Below are 10,452 nucleotides of genomic sequence, written 5' to 3'. Positions count from 1 at the left end.
GCCCCAGGTTGCCACTCTCAAACCCCTCCTCCGGCTTCTGAATGACCATGATCCCAGAGATACACAAACCAATCTCAGAACCCAGGGGCTTTTGGCAATAATCCCTGTATGCTTATTACTAAAATATCAGAAATCCAAATTTGCATGACTGCTATTGTGGCCACACAACATCATATGCTCTTCATAATCAGCAAAAGAAAACAAATTATCTAATGATGCCTTTTTGGCAGATCTGAATGTTGGGGAAAATTCCAAATAATACTGTGGGATCTCTTGTCACAATATTGAATGTGATCAACATAGAGAGAGAGTAAAGTGGAAATCTTCCACACAGGTGAGGGATGGGTGGGAGGGGGGTATACTGGGATTCTTGGTGGTGGAAAATGTGCACTGGTGAAGGGATGGGTATTTGATCATTGTATGACCGACCGAGACTTAAACTGAAAGACTTTGTGACTGTTCTCATGGTGATTTGATAAAAAAAAAAAAAAAGAAATGGCATCACCCTGCCGAACCCCTCTCTTGACATGGATGATCACTTCCTTGTAGAATGGTGAGATCCTGGTAGTGAATTCGCAATACAGCTCACGGAGGATCTTGATGTATTGAGTTTGAACGCCCTGTTTGACTAGGACTTCGATGACCACTTCAGTATCAACAGAATCAAAGGCCTTCTTTAAATCAATGAACGTTAGACAGAGGGCATCTTGAACTCCCGAGAAACCTCAATGAGCTTGGTTATTGTGTGGATTATGGTCAATGGTGCTGAATCCTTTTCGGAACCTGCCTTGCTCACATGGTTGTCCTTCATCTAGTGTTCTGCCAATCCTATTCAGAATGACTCGAGTGAACAGATTGTAGACAACAGAAAACGGGCAGATCAGGTGATAGTCGCCAATGTCGTGGATGTCTCCCTTCTTGTACAGTAGTACAGTCCTGCTGGCTTTCCATTGGGATGGAAACTTGCATTCAGACAGGTAGCTTGTGAAGAGCCGAGCCAGTGTATTGATGAGTACTGACGGCAGGTTCTTCAGGTGTTCGGGTCTGATCTTGTCTGGGCTGGGTGCTGTTTGCTTCTTTACCGATGAAATGGCGTGTCGAATTTTGGAAGGGAGAACGTTGGGAATGACATGTCCATTCTGCGGAATTTGGTATGTGGGCAGGTGGACATGGCTATCAAAGAGATCTGAGTAGAAGTCATGGATAATCTTCTCCATTGCCCTTCTGGAAGATGTGATAAATCCATCAGGACGTCAAAGAGCAGTCATCTTGTAGTTGGCAAAGGACAGGTGGCCCTTGTGAATGCTTTTTCCAGCTTCCACCTCATCTGCCAGCACTGCTGCTCTTCTCTCTTTGAGGTCTTTCTTTATCGCATCTCTGCACTGCATGGTGAGCTTGGACATTCGCTTGCGGTTGCCTGAGGCTTGTGCCAAGCCACGTTGGTGAATGAGCTCAAGAGTTTTTGAAGACAGACATCTTTTTGTGGCTATCTCTCTCTCTTGGCATTCCTCACATAATCATGGAGGTGCTGAACCAGTTGATTGTATTCCTTGTCAATGTTGTCAACAATGGCATCTTCCCTTGTTGCTGCAATAGTGCCAAAGAGCTCCCAGTTGGTGGTCGTTCTGGGAGTTCTCTTCCTAAACTTTGCAGCCCTTTCTCCCCACTCTGTGAAGTAGAATTTTGTTCGAAGGATATGGTGGTCCGATCCTGTTTGGAATTTGGGGACAACAGTGACATGGGTCAGGCAAAACCATTGATTGAATATGATATGGTCAATTTCGTTGTGGAACCGTCCAAGTCCAACATTTATATTCATCCTTCTTGAACTGTGAGTTACCATGAAAAGTCTTGGTCGACATGATGAACTCAGACAGTATCTCACCCTGTTCATTCCATTCTAGGTCATGAGTCCCAATGTGGAGTTCTTCGGCTGATCTTCTCGGTCCTATCTTGGCATTAAAATCACTGACAATGATCTTATAGAAGGTGTGGTCTTTTTTATAGAACTCCATATAGCTCCATGTAGAACTTTCCAATTTCTCCTTCATCATAATTGGGTGTTGGTTCATAGACAAAGATAGAAACTGCCGGAAGTGAGCCACATCTATTCAAGTGTAATCATCCGATTCGGGTTGTTAGGCATTCTAATGAATCAATGCTTATGGCCAAGTGTGTGCTGACAAGGACACTGACACCACCAATGCCTCTTTTGTTGCATGTTCCGAGGAAGAGTTCTTCTCCATTGTCAAAAACAGCATGATGTAATTTATGCCTTCTTGTCTTGGTCAGACCAATGATGTCATACTTGATCTTTCACTTGTACCATCAGGTCCTTGATGGAGGCATCCAATGTCAGTGTACGTGCATTGAAAGTACAGTCGTTTTTGTCCTTCTTCATTTTGGCAGCCTAGTTCGGCCTTGAGATTTTATCAGCCTCTCCTTCCTCATCCTTCTTAACGCTGCCATATTGGTGGCTCTTTCAGGGTCAAGGGAATACCTGACCTCTAATAATAATAATAATAATAATAATAATAATAATAATATCTCCTTCCAGGAAGACTTTACAACCCTTCAAAGCTGAAAAAGCTATTTTCTGCTCTTTCTACACCATGTAACAGAGGCTTAACACCTCTTTTTTTTCTTTTTGAGTCACGCCTGGCGATGCACCGGATTACTCCTGGTGCTGCACTCAGGAATCACCCCTGGCGGAGCTCAGGGGACCATATGGGATGCTGGGAATCAAACCCGGGTTTGCCATGTGCAAGGCAAATGCCCTACCCGTTGTGCTATTGCTCCAGCCCCTGCCTAACACCTCTTCCAGGGACTGTTGGGCATTTGTATATTTTTCCATCAAGTAGTTTAGCTTTCACATCAAGTACTTTAAGGCTCCAAGTACTTAAAGTTCTGAGTTCCTGAAATGCAAGGTGTTTAGCACAATTCTGTATCCCAGTGACTTCAAAAAGAGACTAAAGAATGAATATTATTGAATAAATAAGTGAATAGGAACAGGCTATTTAAGTACATATATGTAACTCTCACGTATCATGTGACTATTTCAATCCCAACTGTTCTTAATTCAAAACATTAAAAGCTGTATCGCCCAAGATTAAAATATAACATATATCAGAAGCAATTTCTGATTTTGGTGGGGTTTTTTTTGTGCTGAAGTAGTCACAAAGAAACAAATTAATGAAAGTGAAAACATCAGTGGTAATATCAGATGTTAAATATTTAGTTGTTTTTAAATCAAAATGTCATTTTTGTATAGTTGAGTTTGAGTTCTTCAGGATCTGTGCTAGATGATTTGCAATTACCCCAATTTATATAAAATGTCTTGGGGGTAGAGGAGGAAATTCATTCTTCCCGAGCTCTAAGTGCTGCCAATCTAATGAGCAAATAGTTTTCTAGTAAGTAATTCAGAGGCAAATTTCAGTCTGGTTCTGATAAAATTATCTTAAATTAAGGTGAACTAAACTAGTGTTACTCAGCAAACATCAGAAGAAAACTGGATTATAAGAATAATTTGACAGGAACTATGTGAATGACAAATAATCGACTTGTATACTCTTGTGTGCTGATTTGTTTTACTTATTTATTTTTGGTTTGTTTTATTTTGAAAAGAGCTAAATATTTATGTAACATTTTGCATTTTTAAAGCCTTTTAAACAACATATATCCTTGGTTGGAAAGAAATTGATTTGAACTGAATCGGTTATCTCTGCATTCATAAAATCACATCCAATAAGCTCAATTCAGCTTGACTTGCTCCAAACAATTTTAGAATCAATACATTAAAAGCAATGAATATCGAAGGATGCAACACCCCAAAATGCAGTACAGTATACAGTAACTCCCCAAATCCTGACATAAATCACAATCAGATCTTACCATGCTGACATCCATCATTCAAACATTATTACCAAGGAAACCATAGACTTCGGATTCAAGGTCAAGTCATTCCATTACTAGTGTGTGTTCTTATGCGAGTCACTCTATTAAACACTAGCCATACTCTTAAAAAATGCATATCATCTTCATCATCATGATCAGACTTAATCTTTCGGGCTATAGAGATATTTCCTTCATATCTAATATCCAGTAAGCTGATGAGTGTGCTGTATTTCCCAGACTAGACTGGACATGAGAAACTGCCTGAAGCACTTCTTAATTTTTAAGCATTACAGGCATTAAGGCCTTTCTCTGAACCCATTGAATCAGAGTTTCCAGGGAAGAACCACAGTAACTTATTTCATTAAGAAACACCCCAAATGAGTTTCATGGTGGAATTGGACTTATCATCCAAAATCAGCTTCCTTTTCTTTGTAATTCTCCTGAGTTTATCAAGGAGTGAATAGCAGACCCTGAGGGATACATCTTCATGTCTAAAGTCTTACAGATCAGATTCTAAGTTGATGTAACGAAAAGATCAAAGCCACTTCAGTTTGTTGATGCAAACCACCCTTTTTTAAAAGGGTGATTTTCCTTCTCTTATTTTTGCTAAGGGCGCCATAGTGCAGTGGGTAGGGTGTTTGCCTTGCACGCGGCTCACGCGGCTGACCCGAGTTCAATTCCTCCGCCTGTCTTGGAGAGCCCAGCAAGCTACCAAGAGTATCTCGCCCACACGGCAAGGCCCGGCAAGCTCCCCATGACGTATTCAATATGTCAAACACAGTAACAACAAGTCTCACGATGGAGACATTACTGGGCCCGCTCGAAGAAATCGATGAACAACGGGAGGACCGTGCTACAGTGCTACGTGTTTGCTGACTACTGCAGTAAAACCAGTAGATCCAATTCTGCTATGCAGCCATGTTGCATGGGGGGATTCTGCACCAGGAAGCAAGCGACCCTAGACAGGAATCCATGGCCGTTTTCTTTGAGTGCAAGAAACAACGATACAAGAACCAAGCATAAAGTACGAAAACAGTTTCTCCTATCAACGTGGCATGTATCCCCATATAGGAATCCAAGCGCACAGTAGGTGAATCACACCCACTCAAGTGGCTGCCATCAAAACAGCTCAGCTGACTTCTCAGAACGTCATCTCATTTCTGGCATGATGTTGTTTCACATTTGCAAGTTCTTTACTCTCTAGAAACGCCTTTTCACATCCCGATTCAGGAAAACAGCTCAAGTCTATGCAAGTATTACCTTCTCCAACTAATTAGGACCCTGCAAGGGAACCAGTGCCCATCTCGCTCCAAAAGAACTCTGAGAAGGTTCACCCCTGCGTTGGATTCTGGTGCTTAGGTCTCTGTTCTCCTTGCTTTTGAAGAGTAGGGCCTCGGAATGTCCTCTTTGTGTCTCCTCCCGGCCAGAGCCTAAATAAGATACGAATGATTGAAAGGTAGGGAAGAAGAAAGACGACAAAGCAGGTGGTTGTGGTGGGCAGTACGGGCAAGCGTTGGGTAAGTTGCTGCAAGTTAACAGTATTGACAGTATGGAAAGTCCCTGAAGGAAAAGTACAGGAATATATTCAAATGGGATTTTTCTCTACATCTAAAAAAAACAAAAACAAGCTGAACTCTCCTCCAAGATCAATTCATCTACTTTTGGTCAATTTATGTCGTCAGAGTTAGAAGACCACCCCCCCCCGACCCCACCCCTTAATAAAATACATGCTCTCTACCTCTTGACCAACACGGAGAGGTGTAAATTCTTTGCTGGCACAGAAAATATTCAAGACTTCAAGCCTACATATTTTTGACAACCTTTTCATAAAGACACAACCAAATTGCTGATAGAGGTATTAACATAGAATGCGTTTGAAAACTAGTCAAATATTTGAAAAATTAAATCAAGTACATTATTTCCCAAACTGGGGGCACCAGGCAGGATCCTTCTAACCTGCCTGTCTTCATTACCCTATTATGAAAATTTGAGCAAATCTGAAGGCTTGAGAGCCTGAATGGATACTCAGAAAAATTAAGTCAAAATTTGATTTTTCCCTTTCTTCCCTTCTTTTCCATTTACTTCCATTCAACTACAAATGATAACACTTCCATAGTCAAGTTTGACAGGTAAAGAGAAAATTTAAAACACTTCTGCTTTTAAGACTGATAAACCAGTCCGCTAACCAGATAAGCTAGGCCTCGGTTCCCTAAGTAAAGTCAACAGAATCTAAAGATGAGAGTCCCACACATTATTTCTGTTGGTACCCTACAGGCTCTAAGTGATGATGTCTTGAATGACAAGGCCATTGAACCCCCTGTTTGGTACCACACCTATTTCCCACAATAATTTTGCTTAACCTTTCTCCAGAATAGCTTTTTCTACTAATTAAATGTTTATAATGTTGCTGTGTGACTAACTGGGTGCCAATCATAGGAAGTTACCTAGAATTCTTTCTTTATATATTTTTATTTACGTCACCGACATCTTTGGGTGAACTGGATTTGTAGTGTGACTCCATGCAAATTTCCTCTGCCCTCGAAATTTTAGTGGTGTTTAATTTTGGAGTGAATATAGCTTATTTGTTGGGGGTGGGGGGTGGGGACAGCACAGGCCTTCCATCATCCAAGGTCACACAGAGCAGCCTACAAGGTCATACATGTTGCTTTCCTTACTTGGATCTAGACACCTCCTCCACGTTCCCCCCCAAAATAAAATTCAGTTAAAACAAATTCTTTTCTTTTGAAGTCTTGCCTCAACAGTGACTCACATTAAAATGTTTACTGGCCAAAAGATGTCTTCTGCGTGAGAATCATCCTGGAATTTTTGCAATGGCTAAAAGATTTTGCAAATTTAGTAACATGTATACACACATCATCATGGAGCTCCAGAATCAAACAAGAGTGGCCAGTGGAATTAAGCATCCTGTGCACAATATCCCTGCAAAGCCTTGAAATGAAACTTTATACCTCAAGACCTTGAGGCAATTAATAAATGGAGATTATATCCGCTTTACACGGTGGTAAGGGATAAAGCCCAGTCCCTTTGATAGGAATCTTATTCAGACACCCAGGACACAAATGTCTTTCAATAATTGAATCTTAGAAGTGGTGGGACAGATGGGGACTATGGAAAAAATTCCATGTAAATCACCATTAAAATACTGTCTTGAAGACAAGTGAGTGAACTTTGAACTGATTCATTTTTTAAATGACATGAGCCATGTCTCCCAGGAATCCCATGAAAATAAAAGACCTGCAAATCTGTCTAGGGTCACTCTTCTTTGTACTGACAGATACCCACACCAGGTGTATCCTAGTTGTTGTCACTTTGCTTAAGGCTTGACTTGCAGTACTTCCTAGAACAGAGTTAAAGGCAGCGGGTGGGCAGAGGAAGATAAATTGGATTGACAAAAAAAGGATAGGTTAAGATTTCAAATATTTATCGCCTTTTAAAATCAAATCTATGGCTACCAGACATAAGGGGAGAGGAAAATAACTTACGTAAAAGGGGTCAAGATGTAAAAATACGTAATATGTGAAACGAGAAGGACCCCATATTCAAATGATAGAACATTTTCAAATTTCTCCAATTTTATTCTCTTCATTCTATTCAAATGATTTTTATTCCAATTCTTCCATCCAACCTGGTAGGTATCTCCTATTTAGGAAATCAGTTTAGGGAATAACCGCTGGTGAAAATTTACAGGTGGTTTGTGTTGTGCTAATTGCTCTGGATGCGGTCGTGAACAAGTCCTCCAAGAACCTAAGGCGTTGAATGCCGTTATTAGCCTAACTCCGTCCCTGAGAGAACTAAAACTCAGACAAACATTAAGTAACTTTCCACAACACTCAACCAGAAAGCAGTAAGACTTGGATTGAATTCAGATCATATGGTTCTGGAATCCATATTTTAAAAATATTTTTAAATACTATTTTTTAATATTTATTTTTTTATTTTGCTTTTGGGGGGTCACACTCAGCGATGCACAGGGGTTATTCTTCGTTCTTCACTCAGGACTCACTCCTTGCAGTGCTTGGGGGACCATATGGGATGCTGGGAATTGAACCTGGGTCGGCTGTGTGCAAGGCAAATGCCCTCCCCACCGTGCTATTGCTCCAGCCCCAATACTATTCTTTTTAATAAAACATTTTTAAATACTATGCAGCGGTTTTGAGAACAGACGGCCGTGGTGCCAAAGAGAAGTAGTGTGCTGAGGCCCTGGAAGGCTTCTTGGATGCCTCCAGAGGCAGATTTTCTGGATTCTAGGTCCCTATCTTCAGGCAGGTCACTGCATGATCTTGAACTCAGGACCAATTGAGACTCAGACATTTGGAACTGAAAGTGATATGAGCATAGAATTGTGAGTGTGAAATTCCCCTTCTCTTTCGTTGCTGAGGAAGAAGCCTTGTGATCAGCTATTCCCAATCTTCATGCGTTCAGTTCTGTATTCCTTGTCACTGGAACTGAGTTCCCTGAGACCCCGATAAGGCAGACGGGCAAGAGCTTTCTGCCTGTGCTTCCTTCCATGTATTTTATGGTGTCAGGTTGTGCATCAATTTTTCAATCAATTTTTCTGTGAAGAGTAAAAAGTCAGAGAAAACCCAATAGTCTATGTTTTCATTCTCATTTGGAAGATAAAGCAAACAAGTGGATGAAACAAAACCTAAACAATTAGGTTCTCAAATCAAAATGCTCGTCACTAGAAAGGAAAGTAGAAAGTAGGAAGGGAAAGGGAATCAATTGCATGATGTTAAATAGAAATTGCATTTTCAGTGGCCAGGATATATAAACAAATATATATTTTAAGTTATAATTTATTTTAATTTTAATAAATTATAAACTTGCAATAATTTATTAAAATATATTATGATTTCAAATAAAAAATTGTGTTAAAATACTTTAAAATAAAGATTATATTTTTTTAAATTATAAATAAAGTTATTGATAATTTATTTTAATTATATTTTAAGTCAATATATAATACTGTAAATTTAAAGCCGAGGTGACATTTTTTTGTATGTGAAGGAAATCAGTTTAAGGAGGAGAGTTAATGAGAGAGAGAAAGAAAGAGAGACTGTCCCATAAAGTAAAGAAAGACATTAAATACCCTGAGCTGGGTTGTGGGCAACTCCAGAATGGAATGCATAAAACCAATTTAACATTTTAAACCTTCAACAAAACATTTTTTAAATCATTGATGATGCCAATACAAAAGGTTTATTTTTGAAAGCGTATTAAATTTTCCAATTGATCATCATCTCAAAACCCTTTTTAAAAATGCATTGGCGGCATGGTTTATAGAAATAAACTAAAGTATATGGAATAAAGCCAAACAATAAACTGGCTGTGAATCTACAGAAACTCACAGAGTATTATTTTTAATGTTTATGAAACACTCCCTCTTTTATAATAAAATTCCTTTGGCATGTTTTGACTTTTCAGCCTGGTACCCTTCTGAATGCCCAGAAGGAAAAGACACTGGTTACTGGTTATTTTAATTGGCAAAGTGATCATTAGTTTGAAAATATTATTCCATAGTGATGCTCCCAGGTATATCTACCATTTCTTCAGAAAGGCCAACTAGCAAGATTTTCTGTTCCTAAATCCTCCTTCTCTGCTGTTTATGTGTTCATGGGATCTGGAAAGGGTCATGGTCGCCATTCTCTCCCAGATGGGGCCCCTCTTATCAATGTTAGTTATTGCTGATTTAAAAAATTGCAATTGTTTCCTATTTGAAAGTGGAGAATTGCACAGATGGAGAATTGCACAGTGACAGTCACTGTCACTGTCCTCCCGTTGTCCATCAATTTGCTCGAGCGGGCCCAATAACATTGTGAGACTTGTTACTGTGTTTGGCATATTGAATACATCACAGGTAGCTTACCAGGCTTTGCCATGCAGGTGAGATATTCTCGGTAGCTTGCCGGTGTCTCTTTTATACAAATACGCACATTATTGCCTTCAGAAATGTGGTTTAAGTACACAGTGGGATGCAACTCAGTTAAAAAGCCTCAGACCTTATCTCTGGTGACAATATGGATGGGACCTCAATGGCCTTATGCTTAGTGAAATAAATGTGATAGAGAAACACAAACACTAAATATGGTTATTTGTGTGGAAAGAAAAAAAAAGAACTAGTGTAATGAAAAATAAACTCTTGTACTGTAAGACCAAGTCAGCTATCAGAGGCTGGAGGTAGCCAAATCATGTGAAAGAAGTCAATAAGATGATAAAGGATGAAATTCGATGAACAGAGTGGTACTCAGCGAACAGATGAGCTAAAGGTGCTGACCCTAACGTAATTTATACAGGGGTCATTAGGACTACTACACACCTGAAACTTATATGTTATAAACCAACATTACTCCAACAACAACAAAAAATTTTTTGAAACAAAATTTGAAAACCAAAGGTCATGACGTTGCAGGTCACAGTTTCAGTGAGAATTTGAAAATGAATTTGTATTCCTCCTTACTGCATTGCCACTATTTAGAGAGCGGAAGCTGGTGATGGCCTTGGTCTGCCATGCTGAATGGCACTAATAGGGCTATTTTG

Source organism: Sorex fumeus, unplaced genomic scaffold (genome assembly GCF_029834395.1).
Source record: "Sorex fumeus unplaced genomic scaffold, SorFum_2.1 ptg000175l, whole genome shotgun sequence".
Classification (NCBI taxonomy): domain Eukaryota; kingdom Metazoa; phylum Chordata; class Mammalia; order Eulipotyphla; family Soricidae; genus Sorex; species Sorex fumeus.
This window is presented reverse-complemented; position numbering follows the sequence as displayed.